This window comes from Myxocyprinus asiaticus, chromosome 35 (assembly GCF_019703515.2).
Source record: "Myxocyprinus asiaticus isolate MX2 ecotype Aquarium Trade chromosome 35, UBuf_Myxa_2, whole genome shotgun sequence".
In the NCBI taxonomy this organism is placed as follows: Eukaryota; Metazoa; Chordata; class Actinopteri; order Cypriniformes; family Catostomidae; genus Myxocyprinus; species Myxocyprinus asiaticus.
Window position 1 is genome coordinate 30,061,943 of NC_059378.1, and position 14,210 is coordinate 30,076,152.

The following is a 14,210-nucleotide window of genomic DNA, read 5'->3' on the forward strand; positions in this document are numbered from 1 at the left end:
TTGTTAAGAGAGAACATAATATAATAATAATAATATAATTTATGACAGTCCAGTGTGAGATATAAGAGTAAGGGTAATAAAGTGCAGTGCTGATGTATTTTGATCATGGGAGATCAAGAGTTCAGAAGTCTGATTGCATGGGGGAAGAAGCTATCATGGAGTCGGCTGGTGCGGGTCCTGATGCTGCGATACCGCCTACCTGATGGTAGCAGTGAGAACAGCCCATGGCTCGGGTGGCTAGAGTCTCTGATGATCCTCCGAGCTTTTTTCACACACCGCCTTGTATATATTTCCTGGAGGGAGGGAAGCTCACCTCCGATGATGTGTCTGGCAGTTCGCACCACCCTTTGCAGTGCTTTGCGGTTGTGGGCAGTGCTATTGCCGTACCAGGCGGAGATACAGCCAGTCAGGATGCTCTCCACAGTGCAGGTGTAGAACCGTGTGAGGATGTGGCGGTTCATTCCAAACTTCCTCAGCCGTCTCAGGAAGAAGAGGCGCTGATGAGCCTTCTTCACGACTTCAGTGTGGATGGACCATGTGAGTTCCTCAGTGATGTGGACACCCAGGAACTTGAAGCTGCTGACTCTCTCCACTGGTGCTCCATTGATGGTGATGGGACTGTGTTCTGTGCCTTTTCTTCTGAAGTCCACCACAAGCTCCTTTGTCTTACTGACGTTGAGGGAGAGGTTGTGCTCCTGACACCAGTGTGTCAGAGTGTGCACCTCCTCTCTGTAGGCTGTTTCATCATTGTCAGTGATCACACCTACCACCGTCGTGTCATCAGCAAACTTAAAAGCGAGCTGTTTAAGCCCAGAGCCCGGAGTTTCTCATCTAGCTTGGAGGGCACTATGGTGTTGAATGCTGAGCTGTAGTCTACAAACAGCATTCTCACATAAGTGTTCTTTTTTTCCAGGTGGGAGAGAGCAGTGTGTATTGTAGATGCAATGGCATCATCAGTGGAGCGGTTGTTGCGGTAAGCAAACTGCAGCGGGTCAAGATTGAGTGGCAATACAGAGCAGATGTAATCTCTGATTAGTCTCTCAAAACATTTGCTGATGATGGGGGTCAGAGCAACAGGACGCCAGTCATTTAAACAAGTTATTTTTGATTGTTTTGGAACAGGCACAATGGTGGATGTTTTAAAGCATGTGGGGACTACACACAAAGAGAGGGAAAGGTTGAAAATGTCCGTAAAAACACCAGCCAGCTGGTTCGCGCACGCTCTGATGACGCGGCCCGGACTGCTGTCTGGGCCCTCGGCTTTGCGGATATTCACCCGTCGGAAGGATCGGGTTACATCCGCTACAGAGACGGAGAGTGAACTAACCTCTGTAGCTTCAGCCGCGAGAGTTCTCTCCGCGTGTTATTTCCCTCGAAACGAGCATAAAAAGTATTTAGCTCATCCGGTAGAGAGGCAACGGTGTTCATGGCGGAGTTTTTATTCCCTTTAAAGTCCGTGATGATGTTAATTCCTTGCCACATGCTTCTAGAGTTGGTGGTGTTAAACTGTCCTTCAGTCTTGCTCCTGTACTGGCGTTTTGCTGTTTTGATAGTTTTTCGGAGGGCATAACTGGCTTGTTTATGCTCCTCCGCATTCCCGGAATTAAAAGCGGAGGTCCGCACATTAAGTGCCGCGCGAACATCGCTATTGATCCATGGCTTCTGATTCAGATAGATTCGTACAGTTCTGGTCGGAATCACTTCCTCTACGCACGTTCTGATGAAACACATTACGCTATCAGCGTAAAGCTCGATGTCATCATCAGAGGCGGGACCGGAACATCTCCCAGTCCGTGTGATCAAAACAGTCTTGTAGCATAGAGTCTGATTGGTCTGACCAGCACTGGATCGTTCTGAGGGAGGGTGCTTCCTGTTTCAATTTCTGCCTGTAAGCGGGCAGAAGCAGAATGGAAGAGTGGTCCGATTTGCCAAATGGTGGGCGGGGGAGGGATTTGTAGCCATCCCGGAACGGAGAGTAGCAATGATCCAAAACCTGATCCCCTTATGTGTTGAAACTAATGTGCTGGTGATATTTTGGTGCAACTGATTTTAAACTGGCTTTATTAAAGTCCCCGGTCACAATGAACGCGGCCTCAGCGTGCGCAGTTTCCTGCTCACTTATAATCCCATACAGTTCCTTGAGTGCCAGGTCTGTGTCGGCTTGTGGGGGAATGTTCACAGCAGTGATAATGACAGCTGTGAATTCCCTCGGTAGCCAGAATGGTCGACACAGAAGCATAAGAAATTCCAGATCAGGAGAACAGAAAGACTTGATGGAATGTACGTTCCTCTGATCACACCAGGATTTGTTGATCATAAAACATACACCACCTCCTCTAGTTTTACCTGAGAGGTCTTTCGCTCTGTCCGCTCGGTGCATGGAGAACCCTGCGGGTTCAATGGCTGAGTCTGGAATCTCCGCAGACATCCAAGTTTCTGTTAGGCAGATAATGCAGCAGTCCCTCGTCTCTCGTTGGAAAGAGATCCGCGCTTTCAGCTCGCAGAGCTTGTTATCCAGAGACTGAACATTTGCCAGTAGAATAGTGGGTAGCGGGGGTCGATTTGCGCGGCGTCTTACTCTGATGATAATGCCGGCTCTGTTTCCCTTTTTCCTCCTGCGTTTCCGCGGCCGTGCTGCCCAGACAAAGGGCTCTGCTTGCGTGTTTGTAAACAGCGGGTCGGCATTGAGGAATGTGAAGTCCGGTTTTCGGTGTGAGATCGCTGAACCAATGTCCAAAAGTGTTTGTCTGTCGTAGACATTAAGGCAGACAACATCCAAGACAAAAAACATAAGAATTGTGAACAAAACAAACAAAACATTGCTATGTTGTGTTGGAGCTCACAACGCAGCAGCCATACTCAGCGCCATCTTGAGTCCAAAAAAAGTCTTAGTATGTCTTTAAGTGATTTGAATTATTGGGACACTAGAAATGTCCTCGTAAACCACATTTATAACATAATACCCATAATTACCAATTTGTAACCTAAAAATATTTCCTTGTAAACCACCCAAACCCGCCCACACACACACACACACACACACACACTCATCTCATTAATCTAAAAAAAATTCTATAAAAATTAAGTGTGGCCCTTGAGGCTATAGCGATCCTGCTTTACAGACCCTGAGCTTTCCATAGTTGAGTAGCCCTGCTTTAAAGTCCAAAAATGTCCTCATGATATGATGATTGTAGATGGAAGGGCCAGCATGTCTGGGGTATGTCGTATGCGGTGGCGGTGGCGGATTTAGGCATGGACGACATGGGCAGTTGCCCAGGGCGGCATCTTGCGGGGGGGCAACTTTGGGGGCATGTTGAAGTGGGTTTCGCCCAGGGCGCTGTAGGACTTTACTGGTTGTTTAGATCAGTGTTACTATCAGAAATAATTAATAATTATTTCTGTAGTTATTAATTAATATTTAAATTAATCAATTGAATCTAACTCATTAAAACCTCATATGGGGCTCCAGTAAATGTAGTGTGCTACGTTTAGGAGCAAGTTTGGTTATTAGCAATAATTAATAATTATCAAAGATAATTATTAATTATTAAAATCAATAGAACATTGATGAGAATCAATGTTAGCTTTTTTAATCCTTTAAATCAACAATTATCAAAGATAATCGTTAATTGTTAACATCGATGAAACATTAATTAAAATTAACACTAGCTTATTGATCATTTAAATTCAACAATCATCAAAGATAATTATCAATTATCAAAAATCAATAGAATATTAATAAGGATTAACATTGACGGGGCACCACCCTGAAATCAGGGACTAATAACCAAAGAGGAAAACAGTCTCAATATTAGATTGTTTTCTTAGGAAAATCGACATCCGAAGAATATCGATTTTCGGGGAAAAAAAACAATGAATGAAGGTTTGAATCCGAGCACTGACATCCCGTTAGCATAACACAGGCGTATGCAAAACAAACCAAAACACTTCTCTTTGTAATATAAACAAAGTTTATTTATGCAGTAATATCAATTAATAATTAATACAATGCAGTCAATAAACTTCCGACTTACAACTGTAGGGCCTTGGCCCACTTAAAATGGCAGCAGAGACCGCATGGCCCTTTGTTCTATGATCAAAGGAGAGACATTGAACTCAGTTTCCCAGGATCCTTCACAAATTCACAACTGGATGCGAAGCCCCGCCCATGGACCCAGTCTCAAACGCCATTGGTCGAGCGGCCTACGACCGATGACGTCATCTTGTCAACAAAACCATCAGACAGATGAAGTTCGGCCTCTCTGTGCTAAGTTCTGCCTGGCTGTTAAGGGACATCTGTACTGTGCACGTACTGAAGGAGTTTTCCCTCCGTTTTGGACTGAGAACAAAGAGACCACGTTTTTCTAACCTCACCATTTGGCCATGGTAGAGTAAGATTAACTTAGCTTTGTTCAAGTCTTATAGTATACTTATATCAACCAGTTCAGTTTCACTGTAAAGCAACAGTGAATTTATTTTGAAAAACGGAAAGGCGACCAGTTTCCCTTCTCCCTCTTTTTCATTCAACGTTGACTACTTTCTGCATTCTTCTCCATCGCTGGATCCAAAGAATAAAGCAGAGATGCATCTTTTCGCTGATGAGCATAAGACAAGGGACCATCCAGACCGTTTCTCTCAATGCAACAGGAATTCCGCGGACAACCCTACTGAAATCACACAGGATTTCCCAAGTAAGGCTTGATATCTGGGCAGATTTACTTTAGAAACTGTGATTTTTCTTGTGAAACTAAGTCGTATTTTTGATTCTAAACGCTGATGTTTTGAATATATTTGTATGTTAAACTCTGCTCGCTGCTTCGAGTTGGGAGATTTGTTTTAGTTTCTTTTGGGGTTACGTTTGTTTTGTTGAGTGATTTGAACTAGTAATTCAGTCCCGCTGTTACGAGCGGTTACCCTTAACTAAACTGCATGCATTTTTCCTCTCTCTCGCTCTCATTCTCTCTCTCTCACTGATATTCATTGAGTGAGCAGCGCCGCTTTTTGTGTTCGACTCAGGCTGGTGAACCAAATTCTCCCGCCTGTTTCGTCAGTTTCTCTGTGTGTCTGCTCATTTCCACCCTCACGTGGTATCAGCTCCATTTTGGATTTAACCCTCCATTTTGAACCTGATCCTCCATTTTGATTCCTTTGTTACCACATCTGGACACACACACACACTAGCATATAGCTCCACTGTTAGTTTAGGATTTCCTTGATTTTATTTTTGGATTATATTCAGATAGTATTGGCTGTGTTCACTACTGCTTGATTATAATAAATCTTGTTATATTATAATAAGTACTCCTGTTTGTTTTTGTTTGAATATTGTGTTGAAGCCAACCTCTGCCACGTGAAGAACTCCCACTATTATTATTAGTATTATTTTATTGGTGTTAGAAACTAACTGTAACTAGATTACTATTAGATTTGTATACCAATAATTTAACTAGTTTTTCCCCTTTTTGATTATTTTGATTAACAATTAAGATACTCAACCTACAGGGTAGATTTTGTTTTATGAGACTCAATCAGTAACTTGCTATCATTTTTCTCTTTTCAAAGAGTGGTGCCCCGAGAATAGAGTTTAATGAGTTAAATTCTATTTAATTACTATTTCATTATTTAATTGTTATTTGATTATTCCATAATTAACAACAATTGATTATTGATTATTTCTGGAGAATAGAGTTTAATGAGTTAAATTCTATTTAATTACTATTTAATTATTTAATTGTTATTTGATATTCCATAATTAATAACAATTAATTATTGATTATTTCTGATAGTAAAACTGATTTAAACAACCAGTAGCACCTACACAACTACAAACTAAACAGTGATATGATTAGATATGGAAATAAAAATAATCCTGTAACACATGAGGTGTGTGTGTGACAGTGTGTGTGTGTGTGTGCGTGTGTGTGTGTAAGGAGGGATGCTCACAAAATGGCGGATGTGACTCTCGTGGAGAGTATGTCACGCGAGACTTCCGGCCAGGGAATATGACCATGAATGGGGGCGGAGAGAAACCAGTCAACGGCGACTGGCGTCTACCAGTTACCGCGTGTATCCGCTTGTACGATAGCTTAGGGACAAAGCTGGGCTTTAGCATTTAAGCTATCTACGAGCCAAAATGTGTGCCAGAATGTTTGTGAGGGGTCGCGTGCCTGCGTGTGTGTGGTTAGTATGAGAGAGAGAGAGAAGTGACAGCCCTAAAGCCGATTTCGCGATCGTGGGAGAGAAAGCAGCTGTTAGTTCATCGCTCAGAGACGCGGTGGACGGCTCGTAAACAGTCCCGCGTACTTTGACTATTTAATGGATGAACTCAGTTTACCTGTCTCACCCGCGATGGCGAAATTGCACAACAGTCCAATTTGGTTGGACCACAATACAGCAAAACAAAATCGTGGTAATTAATACCCTGAGTATTAATAATGAGCGGACATGGCAGTCTGTAAACTGTACAAGCAAAAGCCTTGAAACACAAGAATAGCACACTATAATATTCTATCTCTGCCCAGACGTAAACCTCTTACTGTAATCGCATGAGGACACAGGTAGAATGTGTTTTCCTCCATCCTTTAACTCTGACCCGGTTCCTTGAGGCTCGGGTGATGACGGGAGGCCGTTTCCTCACTCTGTCGGCGGGCAGTACAGCTGTTGATTCTCGGCGGGCTGGCGGAGAACTCAGAAATGTCGACTTGATTGAAGATGGAAGAGAAATCTTTAATCTCTTCACTTCTGTAGGCAAACAGATGAAGATTCGAATTGCTCGGCGGTCTCCTTCGGATCCGTTAGAGTGTTCGGTTGAACACAGAGTAATCTCAACTCGTCCAGCGAGATGGAGATTGTATGGCCACAGTTTCAAGTCGGACGTTACTTCCTTGTGCCACGAGGTTGCACCTGAGAGCATCGAAGAGCTGCGTCCACACGCTGCAAACAAAGTTGCTGGAAGCAAATCCCGAAAGCATTTCAGTGGTATTTCAACTCCTGATGATGTCATGGTTTGAGGTGCGTTCTGTTGTGTGCCTCATCCAATAGGAGTTGAGAGTTCGATCCTTTAGTGAGCAAGGCTTCATGGGATTTGTAGTCTGTTTTGGACTCCCTTTGTTTGATTTTGGCGTGATTTTTATCAGTATAATTTACGACTTGGAATGTGTGGGCCTGAGTTAGGTTTTTACGACTGTGTTAGGCCTGCCTTTGTCTTCTGTCTGAATACATGAGGCCCAACATTCCCCCCTTTGGTCTGAAGAGTTGGTTGTTGTCCAGCATCTTTAGAGCAACTGAAGGGCCGAACAGTTCTTGTCAGTTCACAGTAACCTGTGGGTTACGCCATCCATGTATTCCTGATAAGAAAGAGAAATGGTTGCACAGTCCATACAGTTCATTAGAGTTCACAGAGGCTTTATCGTCTGGACAGAGATTGAGGCACATCTGGGCATAGAACTTCTAACTAAATCTAAAACTACATTCATCACACATAAACATTTCAAGTTATTGGAAGGCACAGCATTAACCATAACACAATCCTTTGTTGTTCTTTGGTCATAACACAAAATCAAAGTAGAACCTGACATTGGTTACTAGGAACAAAATGTTAGAGGAAAGGAGGATTAAAGGTTAAAAGGCTTATCCTTGGAAATGATGGGGTTAACCTGTGGGATGGGCTCAGACTGGTGTGTAAAATGTGGTGTATGAGAAGTGAGTCCAGTCTGGCCCGTAGGTGTTGAATGTACCTGTACATGGCGTGTGCAATAATTGCGATGATGATCCAACCACTAAGGAGGAGCCAGAGGGCAACCAAACTGATAGGGTGTTCTCGGTAAGATGACGATCTGCTTATGTGACTATGAAATATAGAGGTCAAGCCAGTCAGTTTGAGACTGAACTTCACTAATTTCATCCCTTCAGCCTGAAGTTGCTGTTGAAGGGTGTCATCAATGGTGAGGCTGTGACCTCTAAATGCGTCCATGATCTCAATTTCTGCGTCACGTTTGTTGACATTGAGATGATGGAGGACAATATCGTCAATGTGCATGGTGGCCCCTTGGGGAACCATTAAGAACACCGTTTGGTTTGGTAGCCTTAGTTTAGTGGCTGTATCATGGCAGTCGTATGACATTGGGACTTCGGTGGCTGGTGTGTTAACGAGCCAGCGATTGCCTGCTTGCTCTACCTTTGTCTCTGTTCCTTCATCTTTGATGGACATGCTACCATGACACTTGTTCAGGGAGGTAGTTAGTCACCTTTCTAACAAAGGGGTTGTGTTTTGACAAACCCAATGAAAGTACTTTGTCTTGGTACACACGTTTAGGTTAGGGATAAGGTAGAGCAAGGGGTCCTCATCATGGTAGGCGAGTGTTGGTGGTGTTTTGAGGTGAATGTGTGCATTACCTCTCTGAAAACCAACATTAAATACCGACTTTAGTCTATATATATTCTGCCTATGATGGTAGATTGAGGATAAATCCTATTTTGAGGTTCTGAGGATTTACATGGATTGGAATTTCAATGTCAAACTATATGCCAAGTGTATCTGTGAAGGTTGCACAACAGAGATAGTAGCAGATCTAAGGATTTGTTCGACAAGGTCTAGGGAGACCAGGTAAGCTGGAATCCTTCAACCACTCAGACTGTTGACTGAGGAGCTAATTTCCCTGAGGAGGTCCTGCATTAGATCTCTAATGATACACGCATAAGTTGTTTTCTCTGACAAAGTCCCTAAAGCGTGCAAAGTGTTATTGATAAGAACGGATTGCAAATTTACAGTGACTATAGTACCCTGAAGGGTTTTATTCAGGCCCTGTAATTGTTCTTATTGGAATCGTCGTCTCTGCTGGATTTTTGGACGATGGCGACGTGTGCATCTGAAGTTGGCGAACTGTTTTCTGGACCAAGTGGTCTCGGTATGTCAACCTGAGCCCACAAGTGTCCACGACGGCAGTCAATGAGCGGAGCCAATCGGTTCAGTAGGTCCTGGCCAACTAACAGTGGTTCCGTATTAATGGGACATATGTAAACAGGGTCTATTAGCATCATCCCTTGAAAGGTGTCAATCCAGGCCCGTTTTGTGATAGACGACCTATCTTGCATGTAGCTTGTGATGCTTACGTTGCAGGCCTCGGTCTATAACGGTTTGCCAAGGGAGAGCTTTGCTCTAGCCACCTCTGCGAAGGTGTTGGAACCCATTAGACTATTTCGGAACCGGTGTCGAGTAGTGCGTGGGAGTTGAATGACCCATGTGTCAGGCGTTGCCCTTACGGTACAGATCGCCCAAGAAGGTCGGAAAAGGAGGGTGTGGCATGTTAGGAGTGACTGTTTTGGGGAGCAACTTAGACACTGTTCCCCTTTTCCCGACCTACAAAGTAAACTTTGGCGTTAATGGGAGGGGGTACATCATCTAGTCATACTGACGAGGTTTCAGCACCGTGTTCCTTTGAGGAGCTTGACGGACCTGGTGAACAACGGAGCACGTCAAGCTTAGTTACCAACTCAGTCAAGCATCTCAAATCTTGTTCTCTGAGGGGATTTGAAACCTTGCCTACCCACTCACCTTCTTGTTTGGGTTTTCGTTCGAACTGCGTATTTCCTTTCTGCCGGTGAACGTTTTGTTGTTTAGGCCTACCGTGACCCTGGGGGTGTGTCTGGTCACCACCCCCCCGGTTCTGTTGCCTACGCTGCTGGTGGGGTGATCAGCGCCTCTGGGGTCCTGTTCTAGCATTCACCTTAACGCGAGGCATTTCGTTGCCTTCAAGCGCTAGGTCTGCATATGAGGCTTGGATCACCAGGGCTCTGGCGTCGCCTTCGTGCCCTCGGGCAGGGCGCATGCGTGTCTCCCTTGCCAGTTGTGTGTACTTTCTGATTTCCTGCATGGTGGGGTTGCCCATTCTGCAGTGCATCTTGACGTCATATCGCACGCACTCGTGGAGGTTGTGAAGGAAAAGAGACTTGGAAGCTAGTTCCTCCTCCACACCTGGTGCGTTACTTCCTTGGAAGTACGTGGTTCTCAGGCGTCTATAATACTCACGCGGAGGCTCGTGCCTCTTCTGGGTGATGGCGAAAGCAGCAATGGTAGCGGAGGCTTCGTCGATATATAGCGAATACTCCTCGCGTAGGGCTTTACACAGAGCTGAGTAGCAGTTTCGTGTACCAGTCAGTAGCATTTCCATGAACGCATGGACACTCCTTACTGTGGTCTTCCATATAAGCTTGAGTTTTTCACGCGACGAAGCATAAGGCAAATCAACCAGGCAGTGCTCAATTTCTCTAAGATAATTGTCGATGTCTGAATCTCGATTACTTGGGTCAAAGCGTTCTATGTCCCTGCGAGGGACTCAAGTTGTCGGATGCGCAAGCATTGGTGTCGGTATGACCACGGGTCGTCCGAGTCATCCGAAACATCATAGTCACTCGGATCGCTATAGTGATGAGGACGACTTCCTTCCCTTCCTGGTGGGGAAGGAGTCCAGTCGACGTGTGGGGGTGGACCCCGGGTTGCATACAGCTCCCTGGCTAATGGGATATTCGAGCCGCTTACACCACTCTGGGCTTGAAAATAATCGTCCCCCCTCCGTGGTGTGAAATCAGTCGGTTTGAAACGCAAGGTGGCGTGACTGAAAACTGACTGAGGAGGGCAACTGTAAGGAGGGGCACCTGCATCCAACCAGCGGGCCGCTGGAGGATTTTGAAAGGTGTCTTGGAGGACGAAGTCAGAGACTGTACCACTAGGGGCAGCTCGGCTCCTAGCATGTGTCCCCGGGTTTCTCAGGGGCACATTCCTACACGTATCGCTAAAAAGGGGGCCCTCTTCTATGTCAGATGTTGTGCTGTGCGTTTCAGCTGCACTTATCTGATCTGACTCTACTTTTAGCTGGGCAGCTTGAAGCTGCCTGCGCAGGGCTTCGTTTTCCTCCTGCATCCGGGCATTATCTTCCTGTGCCTGGACTTTCTCAGCTTGGGTGCACCTAACGTCTTGGTGCAGGCTGAGATTTTCCTTCTGCACCGCTTGGTAGCTGCTCTGCAGCTGGGCGAGCTGGGCCTGGTGCTCGGCAGTTTGCAGTTGGGTTCTGCGGTGATGAAGGAGGAACGTTTGGTCCACTAGGTCCAGGATTGTGCGCATTGGCTTCCCAACTGGGTTGTTGACATAACTAGTTCTTGCAATGCTTCATCACAACGACTAATATTGTAGCCGTTAAGGTTATCTCTCTCCTCTATGGAGAGACGGAGGACAGCAGCAACTACATCTTGCAGTGCTGGGTCGTCTAACCTCTGTGGAGCTTCAGCTCCAGTCACACAGGGCGATTGGTGACTCATTTTACTGGGCAGTAAAAATTCTTGTGACAGTGGCTCTGATAGCTTGTTGTTTTACAGTTGCTATAACGCTGACACGAACGCACAGGTGAGAGGCTTCAACCTGTGGCTTACGGGCTACTGTTATGATGTGCGAATTTCACTGCGTTCTCTCTTTGGTGGATGTCAACGAAGTGACTTGGCACCTCTCTGTAACATTTAGATGAAAATGTTAGGAGTTAAATAACAACAACAGCAGGTTTTAAGCAGACTATAGTAAATTTACCAACCCCTAATTCACTCTTAAGAGCACTTTCACACCACACTGGCTTATGTTTGGCAAGTTTTGAGAAGTAAATTGTCAAACAGATCCAAACTTTGAAGTAAGGATTCAAGTTATTACTTTGGATTCTTATGCATACACACTGTGACAGAACTGGCACATAGGATGCCTCACACGGGGCACCAATTATTATGTAGGGCTTTACTGGTTGTTTAGATCAGTGTTACTATCAGAAATAATTAATAATTATTTCTGTAGTTATTAATTAATATTTAAATTAATCAATTGAATCTAACTCATTAAAACCTCATATGGGGCTCCAGTAAATGTAGTGTGCTACGTTTAGGAGCAAGTTTGGTTATTAGCATTAATTAATAATTATCAAAGATAATTATTAATTATTAAAATCAATAGAACATTGATGAGAATCAATGTTAGCTTTTTTAATCCTTTAAATCAACAATTATCAAAGATCATCGTTAATTGTTAACATCGATGAAACATAATTAAAATGAACACTAGCTTATTGATCATTCAAATTTAACAATCATCAAAGATAATTATCAATTATCAAAAATCAATAGAATATTAATAAGGATTAACATTGATGGGGCATCACCCTGAAATCAGGGACTAATAACCAAATAATAAACCAAAGTCTCAATATTAGATTGTTTTCTTAGGAAAATCGACATCCGAAGAATATCGATTTTGATATTGAACCATGATTTGAACCATGAATGAAGGTTTGAATCTGAGCACTGACATCCCGTCAGCATGACACAGGTGTATGCAAAACAAACCAAAACACTTCTCTTTGTAATATAAACAAAGTTTATTTATGCAGTAATTTCAATTAATAATTAATACAACGCAGTCAATAAACTTCCGACTTACAACTACAAACTAAACAGTGATATAATTAGATATGGAAATAAAAATAATCCTATAACACATAAGGTGTGTGTGTGACAGTGTGTGTGTGTGTGTGTGTGTGTGTGTGTGTGTGTGTGTGTGTGTGTGTGTGTGTGTAAGGAGGGACACTCACAAAATGGCGGACGTGACTCTAGTGGAGAGTATGTCACGCGAGACTTCCGGCCAGGGAATATGACCATGAATGGGGGCGGAGAGAAACCAGTCAATGGCGACTGGCGTCTACCAGTTACCGCGTGTATCCGCTTGTACGATAGCTTAGGGACAAAGCTGGGCTTTAGCATTTAAGCTATCTACGAGCCAAAATGTGTGCCAGAATGTTTGTGAGGGGTTGTGTGCCTGCGTGTGTGTGTGGTTAGTACGAGAGAGAGAGAGAAGTGACAGCCCTAAAGCCGATTTTGCGATCGTGGGAGAGAAAGCAGCTGTTAGTTCATCGCTCAGAGACGCGGTGGACGGCTCGTAAACAGTCCCGCGTACTTTGACTATTTAATGGATGAACTCAGTTTACCTGTCTCACCCGCGATGGCGAAACTGCACAACAGTCCAATTTGGTTGGACCACAATACAGCAAAACAAAATCATGATAATTAATACCCTGAGTATTAATAATGAGCGGACATGGTGGTCCGTAAACTGTACAAGCAAAAACCTTGAAACACAAGAATAGCACACTATAATATTCTATCTCTGCCCAGACGTAAACCTCTTACTTGAATTGCATGAGGACACAGGTAGAATGTGTTTTCCTCCGTCCTTTAACTCTGACCCGGTTCCTTGAGGCTCGGGTGATGACGGGAGGCTGTTTCCTCGCTCTGTCGGTGGGCGGTACGTCTGTTGATTCTCGGCGGGCTGGCGGAGAACTCAGAAATGTCGACTTGATTGAAGATGGAAGAGAAATCTTTAATCTCTTCACTTCTGTAGGTAAACGGATGAAGACGCGAATTGCTTGGCGGTCTCCTTCGGATCCGTTAGAGTGTTCGGTTGAACACAGAGTAATCTCAACTCGTCCAGCGAGATGGAGATTGTATGGCCACAGTTTCAAGTCGGACGTTACCTCCTTGTGCCACGAGGTTGCACCTGAGAGCAGCGAAGAGCTGCGTACACACGCTGCAAACAAAGTTGCTGGAAGCAAATCCCGAAAGCATTTCAGTGGTATTTCAACTCCTGATGATGTCATGGTTTGAGGTGCATTCTGTTGTGTGCCTCATCCAATAGGAGTTGAGAGTTCGATCCTTTAGTGAGCAAGGCTTCATGGGATTTGTAGTCTGTTTTGGACTCCCTTTGTTTGATTTTGGCGCGATTTTTATCAGTATAATTTACGACTTGGAATGTGGGGGCCTAAGTTAGGTTTTTACGACTGTGTTAGGCCTGCCTTTGTCTTCTATCTGAATACATGAGGCCCAACAGCGCCATACAAGCTAGAACCGCTACTGGTCATATGGAGATATGAATGTTTGCTCATTCACGCAACATAGACTGCATTGCCAACAGAAGACCAGTCATGTGTCAGTACTGCTCAGCTCAAGCAAGAGACCAGCAGTGGATGCACTAAAGCCACTTTCCAACGGCGCGCTGATGTACATATCCCAGGGCAGGCTACAAGATGATGTGTGTGATCCAGGGCCTGGTGGATGTGTATGTACTGTCAGAAGGTAGCACGTTCAAATGGGACTCGTGCGCTCCTCATGCGGTGCTGTGGGTGCTG